A 19973-nucleotide genomic window follows, 5' to 3' on the forward strand; every position below is an offset into this window, starting at 1 on the left:
GGGACTGGAGCTACAGAAGATTATAAACTTGAATGTGGGTCCTTAGAATCAAACCTAGGTCCAGTCCTTTTATCCACTGAGTCATTTCTGCAGCCCCTGTACTTATTTTTTATAATTTTTTATTTTCAATTTATATGATAAAAATGTTTATGTTTATAGATTATATGCAAAATTTTGATGCATGTATAATGGTTTAATGTTTAAATGATGGCAATCATATTTATGTCAAATGTATATGATGAGGACTTTTTAATATCATGTCTTCTAGCTTTTGAAAATATATAGTACATTATTTTTACCTATATATTCTGAAAATTGTATGGCAATTCTCTTTGCTCCTATCTAACTGTAGGCAGTACCAATTATTTTGCATTTCCCCTTTATTATCCAATCTATTTTTCAAGATTCTAGTAAATATAATTCAATTCTCAAATTTTTCATTTTTAGAAATTTTAAAATAGGCTATCACTATATAGCTCAGGTTAGAATGAATCTGTTATCTTCTTGATACTACCTACCAAACACTGGAATTTTGGGCATAAACCACAGCTGGTTATGCATTTTCAACTTCTCATGAGATTAGCAAAAGTAAAAAAGTATATCTATGCCAACAAATGACTGATGACAAATACTCATGAGAATATGGAGAAAATGAACCATTGCCATCATTGTTATAAATATAAAATGGTTACAGCATTTTGGAAAATGATCTGACAGTTTCTTATAATGTTGAACAGAAATTTACTATATGACCCAGTATATCCACATCTATCCATATATCCAAAGGCGATGAAATAAAAACATGTTTGCATAAAAACTTGTGCATCAATATTTATAGCAACATTATTTATCATAACAAAAAAGAGGAAAATGCAAATCTTCATGAACTATTGAATGCAAAAAATAATATGTAGACTAATCTGTATCTGGTAATAAAATGTAGTACTAATACATGTTATAATACAAATAAAACTCGAGACATTATGGCAAACTAAATTCTAGACAAAATAGACCACACATTGCTCTTCCTCAGGGAAGAGCACACTTTCCTCTCATGACTTAGATAAGCCATAATACAAGATTTAGACCCCTTAGGATAGGATAATTAACATTTAGCATTTAGCATATGTTTCTTGCTTAATACTGTTTATGCCATTTTTAATTCTAATTTTATACTTGATATCTGTTCTTATTGTATATAGTTTTGTATTGGGTTTGAAATTCTGTTATTCAGACAAAAAGGGGAGCTGCTGGGGGAACTCCTTCAGCCAATGTCCTTTGAGATGCTGGACCACTTTGGGCATGTCCTTGGGTACTATAAAAACAGATGTAAAAATGTGTTCTCTCTCTCTCTCTCTCTCTCTCTCTCTCTCTCTCTCTCTCTCTCTCTCTCTCTCTCTCTGTGTGTGTGTGTGTCTGGATTCAGTTTCTGTTTGCCACTCATGCAGAAAACTGTTAATCTGTGAGTCTACCCTTAAATAAAGAACCCTTTATTATACTCAGTTCTGAGCTAGTGTTGGGCTACTTTATTGAATTCTTCTACATATGTGTGTGCGTGTGTTACACACACACACACACACATATATATATGCAATAATATATAATGTAATAACAAGTAATGAATAAAGACTACATGAATTTGAAAGATGGCAAGGAAGTTTATATGGGATGGTTTAAAGTGAGGAAAGGGAAGGCAAAAATTAAGTAATTACATTATAATCTAAAAATAAAAGGAAAAATAAATCATATAATGCATAATTTCATTTACATGAAATGTTCATAAAAGGTAAATCTATAAAGACAGAACATAAATTAGTGATGGCCTTAGGATGAAAAATGACATGCAAATTTCTCTTGAGATACACTAAATATATTGAAATTGAACAAAGGTCATAGTAATGGTGCCTTTTTAAATCTGAAAAAGAAAAGTCTCACTTAATAGTACTTTTAAAATAAGTAAATTATATAATATATAAATTGTACTCATTGAATCTATTACAATGTGTATTAAACATCATTGTTACATGGAATGTAGGAAATGAAACTAAATTATGGTTATCCTTTCTCACTATTTGCTTGTGAAGAGAATAAGTTACAGAGAAGTTAATCTGTCTATTAAGCTAAGTGTTATTTTATCTAGACATCTGAAGTGAAATCGTCAAGATTAGTAACATTTTAAATATATGCAAAACTGTTGTCATCTTTATAAACTATGTACATAAAGAATTGTTTAATGAAATAAAACAAAAAGACCCAGTTGGTATGAACAATGGTTTATATCATGGTTCTACTACATGTTGGTAGTAAAACTCATGTTTAGAACCTTAAAATTTTTATCTGTAACCAAGAGAACAAAAGAACCATACAAGAAAAACTGCTTTTAAATAGAAAGAGTAATATAATAAGAAGATGATTCCTCTAGGTATGTTAATAGAAATGATGAAATATGCTCACCTTCCTGGGCCTGGATGGAAGTGGGAGGACCTTGGTCTTCCTGTAGGGCAGGGAATTTGGACTGCTCTTCAGTATTGAGAGGGAGGGGGAATGGACTGGGGGGAGGAGAAGAGGAGTGGGGATGGGGGAGGGGAGTAGGGGGAGGGGGCAATGTGTGGGAGGAGGGGGAGGGAAATGGGAAACGGGGAGCAGTTGGAAATTTTAATTAAAAAAGAATAAAAAAATAAAAAATAAAAAAAAAGAAGTGGCAGCTACTGACATTGACATCACCTATTTTATCAAACCTTTTTCAAATTAAATAATATGGATATATTTCTTCTCTAAAAAAAAAGAAATGATAAAATATAAACATGCATAGCTATGCTAAATAATAAAAGGATCATTGTGAAAGAGGGGGCTAAAAGAGGGTAAAGAGCCAGCTGATCAGGGAGTTTGTTGTGAGAGAGTGATTCTCCTAGGAATGCTAGAAATGATACCAGTGAAATGTCACCAGTGTGACAGCCCAAACATGAGCTGAACAAGGGTGACACCCATAGACACACTGACATGGAAGTCCCATGAAACCTCAGCACTATACAAAAAACTACAGGTATCTAAGGAATATTAAAAGAGGGAGATATGTTCTTTCTCAGAGAAGAATACACCAATTGGTTATCCAATAACAATACCAAATAGTCAGCCCTGAAAACATACATAAAAGTAACAGACTCAGTAGGTACTATTTATATATTTAGGAACACATGCACATATATTTATGTATGTAAGCACATATGTGCATGAGAGTTACTTTTCTATTGCTTCAAGGACACACCATGACCAAGGCAACTTATAGAAGAGTTTACTAGAAACTTGCTTATAGTTTCAGAGAGTGGACTATAAACTGCTCAGAACAATTTTGAGGTGGCTAGCTGACATGATCCAGCCTAGTAGACTACTCTAGCCAGGACTTTAGACAAGCCATGCACTTTCCCATTATGCAAAGACTGGACAACAAATGATACAGCTACCTCTCCCAGGATGTGATAACTAACCCAAATTTTTCTTTTCAGGATCCGCTAAAGATGTCATTGGCCAAAGACACCAGGAAGTGTATTTAAGAGCATGATGCCCATATTCCCAAGAGGTGGGATGGGTGGTATTTTGTCATTCAATAGATTATGGATATTTGTCATTGTTTAGAGGAATTGGTTACAAGCTGTTATTGGTTACAGTCAGGAGGAAAGTTGAACAAAGGAGATTAGATTCAAAATTCTTGTTTGGAAAAGAAAATATATCTAAAAATTTACAGAAGGAATTAAATTTCCTAACCAAGTGACATCAAGTTAACAAAAAGGAGATTATCTTGGTTTGACCTGCCCTAATAAGAGGAAAGTGTAAATGACAGAAGTCTGAGAGATTCTAAGTCGCAAAGTTACTTTACAGTTGTCCTAAAAGGACAACCATGTTTAGAAGAGAAAGATGCCTTGGAAGGGCATGAGACCATGCTTAGGATGACAGCTAGCATTCAGTAAGAAAATGAGATCATTTTCTAACAATCATGAGAGTTAATTCTTACAAGAATCTAAATGAACTTGGAAGCAGACCCTGAGCTTCAGGTGAGAACATAGGCAAAAGTGTGATTTCGCCTTTTGATGCCCTGATCAAAGACAGCATGTAGTACATGAATAATGCTGCTCCCAGAAGTCATAATTTATGAAATGAAAATCCAAATGTTGGATGTAGGATACCTCCTTCTGAGTTTTTTGTTGAGAAGGACCCAACGGGCTCTCCCAAAAATAGTATAAGTTCCTTCCATTCCTATTGGTTAACTGCCAGAATTAGTTATAAAATATTATTACTAAAGACATGATACATCCTTGTCACAAGATATAGAAAAATAAATTTGGAAGTGATCTGGAAACTTCCTTTCTGTCGGCTATCTTGCATAGTGCTGGAATATGGTATGCATGTTGCTGGGAGAGAACTGGCATCAATGGTCTTACTCACTTGTGAAGAGTACAAGGTACAATACAAAGCTTTCCGGTAAAATGTTCTCACTGATATAATGCTGACATGGCTGTGGTGTGGGTAACCAATGACTTTCTGATCATGTTTGCATCCTGTTCTACAGGAGGAATTCGTGCCTGATACTGTAAAAAAAAAAAGTCTATGGTTGGTGTCATAGTGATTTTTCTATTGTTATAAGGTGACACTATGACCCCAAGGTAAGTTTTAAAAGAAAACATTTAATTGGGGAGGTTGCTTATAATTTCAGAGGGTTAGTCCATGATTATCGTAGGGAGGACTGTGGTGGCAAGCAAGCATCGTGTTGGAGCAATAGCTAAGAACACAAAAGTCCTGCAAGTTACAGGAAGAGTGAGAGAGCTAGAAACTGGGCCTGGCATGGGCTTCTGAAACTTGAAAGCCCTCCATACTTCCTAGTTACACACTTCCGACAACAAGGCCATGCCTACTCCAACAAGGTCACACCTGTTTGTCTTTCTCAAATAGTTGCACCAACTGGGCCCAAGCATTCAAACATCTGAGCCTATGGGCGCCATTCTTCTTCAAACCACCACAGTTGGGCAGGGAGTAGCATTTTGAAATGTTGCCTCCTGACATAGATGGCCTAGTCCCTGCATTCATGAACTCACTGGAGCTGTGGTTTCCTTCACAAGACATATATCACAATTAATCTGCTGCTATTTTATCAGGCATGGGGCGACTCACTGGGCTTCAACCCTCCCTGAGGCACTATGGGCAGTTAATTGTAGTGGTGGGGAGAGGGAGTCATATTCCTTAATGGCTACTAAATTGACTTTCGTTCAAGTAAATAACATGGCCATGCGATCAAATACAAACAAATCCTGCAAACCATAAAAAATTCATGTGAAAATGGAAGGGAGCATGTTGAGAAGACAAAGTCTTCAATTGGAGTGTAAGGGGATAAGATAAGATTATGAGGTTTATATGATCAAAGTATATTATATATGTATATATGTGTATTTTTGAAGTTATGAATTAATAGATAACATTTAAAGGAGAGCAGGCAGGCTATGCCCACACCTCTGATCTACAGGAAAGGTATGATAATAATTAAGTGCCTTAAAAGCTGTTACATTTGCAATAATGTACTATGTAGCAATAGAAAAGTAATACAAATATAAATTAGAAGCTGTGACTTAACAGTATAATATGTCCCTAGGCAATATTCCATAACAGATGTGCCTTTCAGAGGTCAGGATTCCAGATAATGATACCAGACATCTCAGTAAAGCTTTGATTATTCTTTCGCTTTCATCTTCACTGAGGGAGGAAATTACATATAAATCACACAGGCAGAACAGGTTTAATAAACTCAGAGGATTTATTTGTACCCTGCCTACCATTTATTAGGCATGTGTAGTTGTCCAATAGACAGCCATTTTTATTTTTTCCCTCTACCCCTTTTATGAAATAGTCACTAAGTGCTTGAAATTCATTGTAACTTTCAATCAGAAACAATGTTGTTTACTCAGCGATTGTATATACTGTACACCAACTTATAGTACCCTTAATTTGTACAAAAAATAAGTTAAAAATCCCAGTAGAAACATCAATAACCTCAAATCTCGTGGTCAGATCTATTTTTCCTTTCTTTCCTATGTTTTCACCAAATCATAATTGTCTAGCATCTCATTCTCACAGATCATTGAAAGATGAGCGGTGTTAACCCAATCCATTAATTCACCAAACAAGTATTTATAGAATGACCTACCACACACAAAAAAGTGGAATAGAGCCAGCTTTACAATGTGGTGTGTGCATTTGCACAGGGTTCTGAATGTAGAATGACCCTGTACTTGATTTAATGCTCTGTGCTCTCTTGAAATCCCTCATCATTTTTGAACAAAGGATTCACATTTCCATTTTGCACTGGGGCCCTGCAAATCATGTAGCTGGCCCTGCTAGGGAAATATAATGCACAGGGAAATATAACTAGACTAAAAAAGCTAATAGTGTTTGAGGAAGATATAGGGGGAGAAAGTTAGAAGGAGAAATGAAGCTTAGACATAGTCATGTTTCATTGCATATGTGTATGAAATTTTCAAAACTAAATGTTTCTTAAAAAAAGATAATGGTGTATCAATATGCTAACTTTTGGTTCTGTTACAAAAGGACTGTGTGGTCATTGCCAAGTCTATGTCCTGTCTCTGAGTCTTAACCATCTCTATAAACTGAGGGGATTTGGTCCAATAACTGCTAATGAGAATCACTCACAGAGGGTTCATGCTACGAATACAAAGCACAAATTCTCCCAGAAAAAAAAAAACCCACAACTCTGATCATTCCTGTCATCTTATATCTTTCTCAATGTTTTTAATACTTCCTTCCACTCCAATACTGATGCTCCATTCCTAACTCATACCCATAGGAGAAGTCATACTTGAAGTCATATAGATTTCACAAGCCAGACTTTTAGGAATGAGCAGTAATTCCCAGTCATGGAGAGATGGAGAGGTGGAACCTTTTTCAGATGCAGATGATGCTTTATGTGTAAAGCCAGGAAACATACACAAGTGCAACTCTGGGTTCACAGACGAAGTTTGTTCAAACCAAGTCAGGCACCAGCTGTTTTGAACAGGGTGCCTAGCCCTTCTCCGGGTCTGTGTGAAATTCACAAACACACTTTCAGAATCACATACTCAAATACTCATACTAAAAAGAACACATACACTCACATTCTCACAGGCTGCTTCTCGGAGGATAAGTCTCTCTTAGCTGCATTTTTTTTTGGCCCCAAAGTAAGCAGTCTCCAGCCTTTGGAAGGGATTGCTAACACCCTCAACTCGCTCTACTTCACTGTAATTGTGCATTTGCCTAGAGTGAGGGCATCTTGTCTCCTTATTCTCAGACTCAATCAAAGAACTACCAACTTTCAATTAGAAGTACAGCTGTGACTAGATTGAATTTATTGTTCTATTATGATATTTACATTATGAGACTGAAGGATTATTCATTGGTTGAGAACACTTACTTGTTCTTGCAGAGGAACTGAGTTTGATTCTCAGCATCCACATCAGAGAACACACAACTGCCTCTAAGTCCAGTTCCAGAGAATGCACTGCCCTCTCTTTTGGCCTCTGTGGGCACAGCACTCATGGGAACAAATCCATACTCAGACAAAAAGACAGTCACCTAGACACAGATACGCAGACACACAGAAACACACACACACTTAAAAAAGTAAATCTTCTAAAAATAAAAAGAAATATACTTTGTGGCCAAGGGTTTAGAAAAATGCATCTCTTGAAACAACTCCAAAAGGATCATAAAAGCAAAGGGAAAATCTTAGTGCAGTTTAAGAATTTCATTCCCATCTCTGTCACAGCTGCCTACTTCAGTGTCCTCAACCTCTGACATCCAATACTGATGCTTCCCTTTGTCTTCTTCCTCAGGTACTGCTAGTCCACTGTGAATGGGCTGCTAAACATTCCATTTCTCCTCACATATTAGTTGCTATCTCTGACTTAGCACATGTATAAACACACTTTAACAGTACTACACTTTCAGTTTTGACACTATACCATCCTGTCATTTTGTCAGTGGAAAAATGAGCTCTGTCTATCTTCCTGGAATTCTTTCTTGCAACATACCATTAAATCTGCCTGCTAAGGGTTCTCTGAATGTATCAAAATTGGATCCATATAAGCTTCTGAGTGTGAGAGTGAGCAGCATGGAGTTCTTTCTATGACAAATTAACATCACTCATCATCTAAGGACATTACAGACAGATTTTGAATGGTAGTGTATGGTATATAGAGAGAAATAAAATCATCAAATAGTAAACAGCACTAATTATGTTTGATTTGATTGAAACATGAATGTTATAAAATAGGATTAGGAATAAAATCAGTATCAAGAAAGCAAGCACAATAGGCACCATTTTTTTCCAATCTCCTGTATTAATGGACCTTTTCAGGATCATCTTGCTTTTTTCAAGAATGCATTCCCATAGCAATGGATGTAAATTGCTATATCAATGCCAATAATTCCAAAGTTATGATGTTCCCACCCTTGAGTTCAATTTCCTAGAACCACTGTCTAATACTTCATACCGTAGGAAATTCAGATGCCTGGCTTTGCAAATGCGGGCACAGACATTTAATACATTGGGAGTTTTACACTAGCTTGGATCATTTCATGCAATTCGACAAGGTTTCTGCTTTGTGAGTAACCTAACTTCGGCATTGGAGAGAGCTAATCTTGCTGAGCCTTACCCTTTCACTGATAACAGAACAAGGTGCAGGTCAACCTGGGATATCTGTCAGGTTGAAGCTTAAACGTCAGCCAACAAAGAAAGAATAGCTCATCACCAAGCTCCTTTGCTGAGCTGTGGGAAAGCGGGTATAGCAGCAGAGGGCCTAAGCTCCGCATTAAGTGTGACAGCAACAGCTGGACTGGCTACAAGTGGCAAGAGCAATGAAAGAAACAAAGGCCGGTCAGGAAAAGGAGGCTATAAAGAACCTATTTTGATATACTAAATAATGAGTTTCTGGGCTACTGGTACGCATGAAAATCCCAGCTGCCCCCATGTATGGGGTTTTGCATTGCATTGTTGGCAAGAGAGATAATACCTTTTGTTTACCTCAACTCATCTTGTGAGATTTTCCCTTACAAATATGCAATATGCTTGCTTGCACTATGGAAACCAAATGCACCTTGTGTTCTGCTTGATGGAATGGAGTTCCAGGGATAAGAAGAAATTTGCTTGCTCAGTAAAAACATTGAAGGTAGATACAACTCCTGAAAATTGATGCAGAAGGCCTCTGTGCCTAGCAGAGGCACCATAAAACCCACATTCTTTGTTAGCACTGTTTAATCTATTATTGAGTATGTTTGAATAAACTCAGTCTCCAGCCTCCTAGCTAAAATGATCTACTTCTTATACTATCCTCTGTGTGCTGGTTCAAGTACTGTCCCTTCCAGAAAAAAAAATACTAACCCTGATTAACAAACCCAAGTGCTGCTTTCCTTTCATTGATCTTTATAGCACTAATAGTATCACATAACCAAGTCCCTACTGTCACATAATTTAGCACTGTCCTCCACTGTGACTCCCTTGGAGATCAGAGGAATATTCCTCATAGTACCTGGAGAGTACTCAGCACACAATAATTTCTAGGGATGAGACGTATGGTCTTTCAATCCTGAACCCAAAGATGCCTATATGACTAGAGGCAAGCTATGTAACTTTACTAACCTCCCATTTCCTCATTTGTGAAATGCGAGAGAAAGTATCTATTACACAGAAATAACTGTGCCATAGCCTCTTATTTTATTGGTACGATATAAATCATGCTTTTGTTTTCATTTTCCAAAACTTGTTCCCTCCTAGAAAGATGAGGTTTTTAACAACTATGCACATATGACTGTATTTTCACAAGAGCTAAGTAAAATGAACGAAGAATTACTACGCTTGAGTGTCACAATGCAACAAGAAAAAGATACATTGATGGGCTGGGAAACTAATTTCACTTCATCCATGCTATCCTTTCTGCAAGCCCGAGAAATGTACAGCACAGTGTGAACAGAGATGCATTCCACAGGAAGTAGGAAGACGAAAGTGAGTACATGATCTCATCTCAAATCCTGACACCAACATCACTGACGTGAACCACAATTGTGGACCAGTTTCCTTCTTTACATGCTCCTGCCAGTGCCAAACTGATTCCCAAGGTGCTTGGCTCCCATGAATTCAGGATTCAATTCTGGTACTAGGAAGATCAACCCTAGGTCAGCCTTCCTAAAAACATCAGCAGCAAGCAATCTCCAAAAAGACATACAAATGACCAATGGTCCACGAAAAATAGTTCAATATCACTAATCTTTAAGAAAATACTAATCAGCCGGGCGGTGGTGGTGCACGCCTTTAATCCCAGCACTTGGGAGGCAGAGGCAGGCGGATCTCTGTGAGTTCGGGACCAGCCTGGTCTACAAGAGCTAGTTCCAGGACAGGCTCCAAAACCACAGAGAAACCCTGTCTCCAAAAAAAAAAAAAAAAAAAGAAAGAAAATACTAATCAAAACCACAATGAGGTGTTACCTTGCAGCTGTTAGAAAGAAAGGTGAATGCCAGATATTTGAAAGATCAGAACTATTGGTTCAGATTTTAAGGGAAAGTAAACTCTTGTACACTGCTAGTCAGAATACAAATTACTATGACCATTATAAAAAAGAGAATATATATTCCAAAAAAAATGTAAAAAGGAAGCTACTATGTAATCTATAATTTCTACTCCTGGGTATATATCCAAAGGAAATAAAATTAATGTATCAAAAAGGTATCTTTATACCATGTTTATTGCAACATTGTTTATAGTAGCTAAGATACAGAATCTATTGAACTGTATATGTGCAAAACCAATGTGGAATATTATGTGTGAAAAAGGTTGAAATCCTCTCATTGATCACACCGTGGTTGAAACTGGAGGACTTCATGGGAAGTGAAAAGCAAATATTGAATAGTTTCATTTACATGTAGATTATAAAAAAATTTGAACTCATAGACATGGAGTAGAGCAATACTTGATGAGGCCTAGAAGGCAGAAGAAACAAGTAAATGGTAGTTTCAGTTCTGTGGAATGCAAAAGTTCTGGAGATATAAAGCATAGCATTATGTATATACTATAAATATGAAACACATAGAAGAGAGCTTAATGATGTCAGGCAATGGCCATGTTGATTAGCTTGATTTGATAAATTAAGTTGTTCATGCCAAAAATATATTACATTTTATATCTGTACCTATCTATTTTTTATTTTTAATGTAACAGCTACTTTCTGTTGCTAATAATTGGATATCCAAGTGCTGTAATGGGAGAAAGCACATTTATTTTGGCTCAATAGTCTATTTCAAAGTCAAGGGGCTACTTCTGGTGATGACAGGACTGTTGGCAGCATCCCAGCATTCAGTGCCACAGAACCAGAGATAAAGAAAATAGATCTACATACGCTTAAATTTTCTGTGCTCTCATCCCCCTCTAATAAAAACAGCAGAGTTCAATCATGCACTCTGCCCTGATATATTTAGTTCATCTTTAATCATCACCTGATAACATCAACTCTAAACACCACATTTGGATTGTTTATACCTCTCCATACTTAACAATTGAGATGAATTTTTAACAGTCTATACTAGCATCTACTGTCATTTGTTATGTTTGTTGTTTGTTTTGTGGATCTTATTCTGATTGAACAAGATGAAATTTCATAGTAGTATTAATGTACATTTCCTGACTAAGCAGATTAAACATTTTAAAATCTGTTTGCCAGTCATTTGTATTGCATCATCTGAGAACTCTGGTCAGTTCCATAAATGGTTTTTCATCAAGGTTTTTTTTTGGAAGGTTAAATTTTTGTGTTCTTTCTATATTCTAGATACTAGCCTTTTCTTCTCAGTATTGATGATAAATACTTTTTCCCTTCTGTGGACTTTTCTTCACTCAAATGATGTTGGTCTTAATGACTGCGTTGCCCAAATCCTGTTCAGAAAGTCCTTTCCTGTAGCAATGAATTGAACCGTATGTCTACTTTATCTTTTATCAGATTACAGGTATCAGTGCTTATTTTGAGGTCCTTGATCCATTTGGAGTTGAGAGTTGTACAGGATCATAGATAAGAATCAAATTTCATTCTTTTATATGTAGCTATCAAGATTGACAAGCACCATTTGTGGAAAAGGCTACATTTTTGTTCCAATAAGAAAGTGTGTGGTTACTCCCATGATGTCTAAGACACTATTGCACCAATAGACATACATTTCCAGACTACTCATTATTGTGGCTGAAAGGGTTCACAACTGGGTAACATCAAGGATTGCTGGTATCTTTATCAAAAATCAGGGAGCTGTAAGAGTGTGAGTTTCTGGGTATTCAACTTTATTCCATTGGTTAGCATAGTGGTTTAAAAGAAAATGGTCCCCAAAGAGAGCTGCACTATTACTGGGTATGATATTGGAGTAGGTGTGTCCTAGTTGGAAGAAGTATATCACTCTCATGGTGGGCTTTGAGGTCTCCTATTCTTAATCTATGTCCAGTGTTACAGTTACCTTCCTGTTGCCTGTAGATCAAGACATAGAACTCTCAGTTCCTTCTCCAGCACCATGTATGCCTGCATGTCACCATGTCCCACCATGATGATAATGAACTAAACCTCTGAAAATGTGAGCCACCCCAATTAAATGTTTTCCATTATAAGAGTTTCTGAGGCCATGGTGTCTCTTCATAGTAATAGAAACCCTAATACAGAAGTTGGTATCAGTGACTAGGGTAATGCTCTGATAGTCCTGATGACTATGTATTTATCTGGAGAAATTTGGATTTTGGTACTTTTAGTTAGGAAAGCAGTGGAATGATTTAAGCATTTTCTAATGGGCCATACTAGTTGGAACATGGCAGATTTGAACTGTGGGGACTAGATCAAGATGTTTCAGAGGAGTAGTATTTTAGTATGTTGCCTAAAGATCATTCCTGTAATATTTTTGTGAAGAATGTGACTGATTTTTGCTTTTACCCAAAGAATCAGCCTGAGGTTAAAGTGAAGAGATTTGGATTAACTCTGTAGGCAGAGCAAATTTCAAAGCAGCTTAGAATACTCTGTTGTGTGGTTAGTAATGTTAGTTCTTATGAAGATATATAATGAAAAGGAGAAAGCTGAGTAAGGAAAAATAAAAAATGTGCAATTTAAGGAGAAATAGAGCAACTGGGAGTGGGATGGAGCTAAGTTCTGTGTTCAAAGAGATAAACAGATTAAGAAATGGAATAAAAGTAGTGATAACCTCAGGACAACATTCTAGTAGCAACACCCAACTTCTGAAAGGGAATTAAAAAAAAAACAAACCTTAGATCTGAGTGTAGTATTACATGCCTTTAATCCCAGTACTCCAGAAGCAGAGGCAGGAAGATCTCTGAGATCGAGGCCAACCTGGTCTACAGATGGAGATTCAGGACAGCCAAGCTTAGGCAATGAAGGAAACCATTGAAAGCAGAAGCTGGTAAAGATGTAATTGAATGAGAGGGCCATGTTACAGCCTCAGAAAGTGGCAGAACTTGGCAGCTTTGGTTAAATAGTTTTTTTCTTTAGAGTAAAGTTTAGAAGAGGGGGTTATGGGATCTTCCTCTTCTACTAAGGAAAGCTTCTGAGGCCAAGCACGTGTCAGGGGTGTCCCTGAATGAAGACCTAGAAAGGGCATTCCATGAAGTTGTGAAGTTGAAGCCTGGATTGCCTTACAGACCCCAAGATGTTGGAATGGCCAGAGTTATGGAATGGCTGTCAAGGAAAATTTCTAAGAGGGAATGAGAACAGCCAAAGAGAAAAAAAGTATGTCGCAGTCAACAAAGCTGAAAGGAGCTGGAGATCTGAGGAGTACTTTGACACCAGACATGGAGATTCAGAGTTTGGAGTTTGCCCAGCTGGATTTTGATCTTTCTTTGGTCCTCACAAAGCTTCCTTCCCTATGTTTTGGAGTGGTAATGTATATTCTGTGCCATTATATGTTGGAAGTATATGATCTGCTTTTTGATTTTAATTTTATAGGGGATTTCAGTTCAGAGATTGCATGAATCAAAGAAGAGACTTTGAACTTCAAACTTTTAAGTAAGTTTGAGATTGGTATAGCCAATGGAGACTTTTGAAGTTGGACTGAATGCATTTTTGCATTACAGTATGGCTACAAGCCTTTGGGAGCCAGGGAGTGGAATGTGGTAGTTTGAAAGAAAATGGCCCTCAAAGGGAGTAGTACTATTAGGAGGCTGGAGTAGGTGTGGTCTTGCTGGATAAAGTGTGCCACTGTTGGGGGGAGCTCTGAGGTCTCTTATGCTTAAGTTGCATCTAGTGTTCTAGTTCATTTCGTGTTTCCAGTGAGTCAAGATGGAGAACTCTCAGCTCTTTCTCTAGCACTGTCTCCATGCCACCATGATTCACCATGATGATAATGCACTAAACCTCTGAAATTGTAAGCCAGTTCAATTAAATATTTTCTTTTATAAGAATTGTCATGGTCATGGTATCTCTTCCTAGCAATATAAACCCTAACAAAGATAGTCAGTGAGTCTTATTTTACATAAGTGCCATGTTGTTTTTATTACTATAGCTCTGTAGTGTAACTTGAAATGTCAGACAGTGAAACTGACTACAGCTTGTTGGCATTGTTTTGGATGTCTTGGATCTTTTGCATTTCTATGTGAAATTTAAGATTTTTCCTCAATTTCAGTGGAGAATTGTACTGGAATTTTGATAGGGATTACATTGAATCTATAGACTGCTTTTAGCAGGGTGGCCATTTTCACACTATTAATCCTGTGAGCAACAGACATCTTCCCATCTTCTGGTATCTTTTTCATGCCTTTCATCTGTATCACTAAATTTTCATTGTACAAAGCTTTCAATTTTTCCCAAGGTGCTGTTTGGGCTCTTGCAAATATACTGTTTACTTAATCTCTTTCTCAGTATCTTTGTCATTTGTATATAGAAGTCTCCTGATTTTTCTGCATTAATTTTGTATTCTGTTACCTTCCTTAATTCATTTATCAGCTTTAGGATATTTCTGATGGATTTTTTAGGGTCTTTTGTTGGAGTAGGGCCCGCTTGTTCATTGCTGTCTGCTCAGCAGTGCCTAAAATCTTTTATGTAAAGAAAAATATCATCTAAAAATAATGATACTTTTATTTCTTTAAAGAAAGACATTTCTTTAATAAAAGCCGAGTGCCAGAAATTGATTCTCTCTTTTAGATTTGTTCATCAGTGAGGTCCAATAAACTCCCGAACCATACAGGCTATTTCTAATGCTATTGGTTATCATCCAGAATTTGTCAGTAAGAACCTTTCGCAGAAGATATCAAATATTTGAGTCACAGAACACACACATATCAAGGTGTTACTTACCTGGAAGCTTCATCTCTACTTGCTTTTATATTGTTGGAAGTTGCTATGCATGCTACTGGAGGAGAAAAGTAACCATCAGTCTTATCCAGCATACAACTTGCAAGCCACAATAATATCAGACTGGAAATATATGCCTATCAGTGTATCATAGACATCATGAGAGTAATCAAACACTTTCTAACTGGATTTAAGTAAGTCCTGCTTGACAAGATGAAAGCCATACCTGGCACCATTGTCTGTTCAAGATACTATGGATAGACAGGCCCTAGGAGAGAACAAAATACTAATATTCTGTTAAATGGATGTAATATTAAACCAGTTCCTAATGACTTATAACTATATATTAAGATACCACTCAACTATCATCACAAAATCTTCTGTTTGTAGTATATGATGGCAAGGTGCAGAAAATAAGATAATGTAGGAAGTTCATTCCTAAAGGTACACACACACACACACACATACACACACACACACACACACACACACACACACACACACATATATATATTACCATTCTCCAAAAGTACAGGGATGTGTTTCAGAATAGAGGTTGGGGAAAGTGTAAGAGCCTAAGATGGTTAACTACAGAAAACTGCTGGATACAACAGAAAATCAGCACATACAAACTCACAGAGTTTATAATAGCATGCACAAGACCCATGCATGCTCAAGTAAGAACAAATCTCAGAATGAAGAAGGGAGTTGGACATAAAATACAACACTAGCCAAGAAGCTATTGGCAACTCTCAGCTGCTGGGAAAGGAAAGGTCAGATTTCTCTAAAAGTGAAACCCCTGATAAGTCGATTGCATTCCAAGAATATTTGGGAAGCATAAATTGGCCTAAATGTGAGAATAAAATGATACGAATTTGATTTGGGTGTTGAAGGAAAGAATGGATCTGAGAAGAGTTGGCAGAGAGCAAAACTAACTGTATGAAATTTTCAAAGAACTAATGAAAAACAAATAAATATCTATAATGATATTCTCCATCATTTACCCTACCTTTTAAAGATGAGTTTGATGAAAATTAGATTGCTATAGCCTCAAAAAACAAAAAGAATAACAACCATTGCTTAAAACTTTTAACTGGCTAATAGGTGTGTTTTAAATTTCTTAATCTGATTGGTAGCATTAATGAATCCTTCATGTGTTGTACTGACTGCTTATCTTTCCTTCTCTCTTGATTAGCCTCTTAAAAAGACAATATTCTCCCCATTGTAGATCCCAAGGTTAAAAACATTTTAAAAAACACTACAAGCATTTCTTGTTTCCTCTGAAATTGTAGGACATATGATTAAAACTCAAAGTGCTTTGGGTTGAAGCACAAAAAGACATTTTCAGAAGTTTTAAGAGAAAAATTGGTCAGAAATCCAGTGTAAATAAGTAGAAATCCAGTTCAAATGGATAATCATAATCAGTATCTTTTCATACTTGTAACACTCATCAAAATATCAATTTGAAATATTAATGACTGTACTTTATAAAAGAATTCAATGCTACTGATTAGACCACTAATAAATATTTATTTACTACTGTAAGAGGTTATTTCTTATATTTAAAGACCTACCAAGGAGTTATTTAGAAATATTCAAAGTTCAAGTTTCTAGATTTTATAAAACTCAGATAGCAAGGGCAAATTAGGAGTGTAACGTCACTAAGCTAATTACTACTGAAGTCTAGATGAGAGTCTCTAATGATAGCCAACTAGCTATCTCAAGTTTGATTTTCTAGAGATTGTGTTTGCCTCAAAAATTTAATGAATTCAAATACTTTGCTTTGAGTTAAAATTAAATGTGTACATCAGTGGTCTTCCACTTCAGTGTTTCTAGTGTGTCTAGTATCAGGAGGCTCAAGAGACATTTAACAGAATGTCAGTTTCTACATTAGGCTGGCAAGGTAAAATTGGGCTTAATCTTGCATTTAAATGATCTCTATAGTCTATTCTCCCTTTAACCTTACTTCCAAATAACAAACACAAACACTTGTCTGTGATTAACTTGATTCTGATTTTTATGAATGCCTTCCTTCCTTCAATGTTTATTTTATTTTTCTCTTATTCAAAGTCTTGTTTTAAAGAATAATTTTTTGTATGATGTGGTAGCCAATTTATTTTTACCCTAAGATAAAATGTCTACATGCTTAAATTCAAATTTCCTGGCATTTTTTTTCCTGCCTGGATTGTTGAGTTTTTTGGGTTTTTTAATTTTTTTTTCAGTGTCTATTGCAACAACAGAACCTGCCTACGTTCTCTTCATTTTTTCTGCTTAAATCTGGATAACAAGTGAGTACAGTCTTGGCCATCATTCATTTCATGCCTTATTTTCATTGATTAGCGAGCTGAATTATCTATAATAGCCTATCACCAGCTTATTTATCTTTAATAATGTTCTTATTCTAAAAACCTAACTTGGCCAGCATTTGGTTTCAACAGTTTTTCACCAGCTGCATCAAATAGCATTCAGTCAAAAGTGAATGCACGGCAGAAAGTCGGTGTCTTTCCTGGGATGGTAGAAGAGTGCAATGGACAATGAATAATGTAGATGAGTCTTCATTTGTTTAGTGCTCACACTGTTAGAACTAGACACTGATAACATTTGCCCAAAACTATGATTATGCTGAAGGATAGTGAGTCTCATGCTTCTAGGTGATAGGAATTTCATTTAATATTGAAAAAATCATTTGTTCACATGGCACTTGTATTCTAAGGATAAAAAGCGAACAAAAACTCAAATAGGAAAGTAAATTAGATTCTACTTTCAAATGTACCCATATCCATAAAGAAAGAGAGTAAGGTTATACTTTGCAAAAATGAAATTTTATTTATTCATGATGATGATGATGATGATGATAGGGAATGAGCCCCGAGCTTTAACTTGCTAAACACAAACTCTAACATTGAGCCACATTCCCAGTCAATACAATTTTAAATATGTTGGTCAAAGAAGACTTCATGGAAAAATTGAAATAATGATGAGGGAACTGAGGGATCTAACAACATGGTTGGAAAATAGAAGAGTCCTGAAGAATGATGGAATACTGAGGGTAAACATCTTGGGATCTCAAAGCATCTGACATTAAGTCAAACTGCAAAGACCAAGGAAACTGAACACTTTTATAAGCATAGAAATGTTCTTCACCTGAGATCAAGCAGTTGTCTTCTTATTGCATGAACTAAAGCCACATAGAGTAACAGTTCCCACCTTGAACCAGCTCAAACAGACTTTCTGTTTCCAAAATCAGATGAAAGTCGTTGGGCTAAAATTCTAATCAACATTTTGGTCATTTTTCTTCTCTAGCGATGTTTGCTTAATGGATATTCTGTAATTTTAAAGTGGAAAGAAAAAAACATCAAATTGGTTGCCTCTTTTTTACAAAACTATTTTTGATCCAAATAAATTCTGTCATTTGAACATTTAAAAACATGAACACATAATCACATTTTCAGTGTCTTTCCCTTTTGCTCGCTCTTCCAGACAGATAGGCGTTCTTTACTGGAGAGCAAGAGTAAGAAGGGCACTGATACTGTGATTATTAGATGGGCTTGTGTCTCTGTTTTACTCTGTCCTGAATCTGTTGGCTTTAAGTTATTTAAACAGGTTCTTCTCCGTTTGCCATTGAATCCAGCAGCAGCGTGCCTTTTATGTGTGTACTGACCTTATCCTAGTTTAATATTAGTTTGCTCACCTTTAGTTTTATTTTCCACATTTCCACATATTTCATGTATTTGTATTAGCTGTCTCAAGCCTTTGGGAGAATTAGGTGGGGAATTGTGAGAAAAAAAATGAATAAATACCTAAAATATCCAAAGAGAACACCAGATTGAAAATGAAGATCTGCTTCTGAAAGACCTGCTTTAACATTCTGATTTTTCTCTACTCTTCTCCGCAATTGAAACAAATAATTGCATGAATACATACAAAGAAGACATCTTTTGAAACCCAGATGAAGTCAGGGTCACTATCATCCTTGAGGTATCAAGATCCACTACAGAGTAAGTTCACTCCAATATAATACATATAACAGTGACATAGTTTTTCCAAGAAAATAAGAGTAAATTACATAGAATTTTGTCTAGGAAGAAGCCAATAAAGAAGACAAGAGTGTTTGAAGTAACAATGTACCTTGTTAGCATTAAAAATATTTCTTGTTACATTTATTATTTTCTTCACATAAGATATAATTGAGAGTCTAAATATCTTTAAAGTGATATAATTTATAAAAATCATGATTCATTGTAATCAGAAGATGTATGAATAGGATAGTTTAAATAAATTAAGATATAATGTGTCACATATGTTTTTATTGAAACTTAGCTGAGAAAAGCTATTCATCAATAAAGAAATTGCTAATGTAGTATCTTCTGATGTCACAAACATACCCTCATAAATGTGAATGTTTGGTGAGCTCTGGGTCAACTCAACCATTCTGCCTTCTATATCTTGTAAACTGCATTTTACTCATTTAAACTTTGTGGAGTGACGAAGCACTTGTGTTATTAAAAAGCATAGTAAGCCATCCATATTCACATGTCCTAAATGGAATCTATAAAAGTAACTGCAACAGAAAGCCTATTGTGATTTTCAAAAAGATCATTCCAAGCGTTTATTAAATGC

The 19973-nt window shown here is 36.0% G+C and overlaps 1 protein-coding gene across 1 annotated transcript in view; it reads right to left on the bottom strand.

Annotated features, from left to right (window-relative positions):
- Positions 1–19973, bottom strand: part of Il1rapl2 (interleukin 1 receptor accessory protein like 2) — a gene marked incomplete at its 5' end in the record, with an annotated part of 592881 nt that overhangs the window by 462303 nt on the left and 110605 nt on the right. The window lies entirely within an intron of this gene.

The sequence above is a fragment of the Chionomys nivalis genome, chromosome X (genome assembly GCF_950005125.1).
Source record: "Chionomys nivalis chromosome X, mChiNiv1.1, whole genome shotgun sequence".
NCBI lineage: Eukaryota > Metazoa > Chordata > Mammalia > Rodentia > Cricetidae > Chionomys > Chionomys nivalis.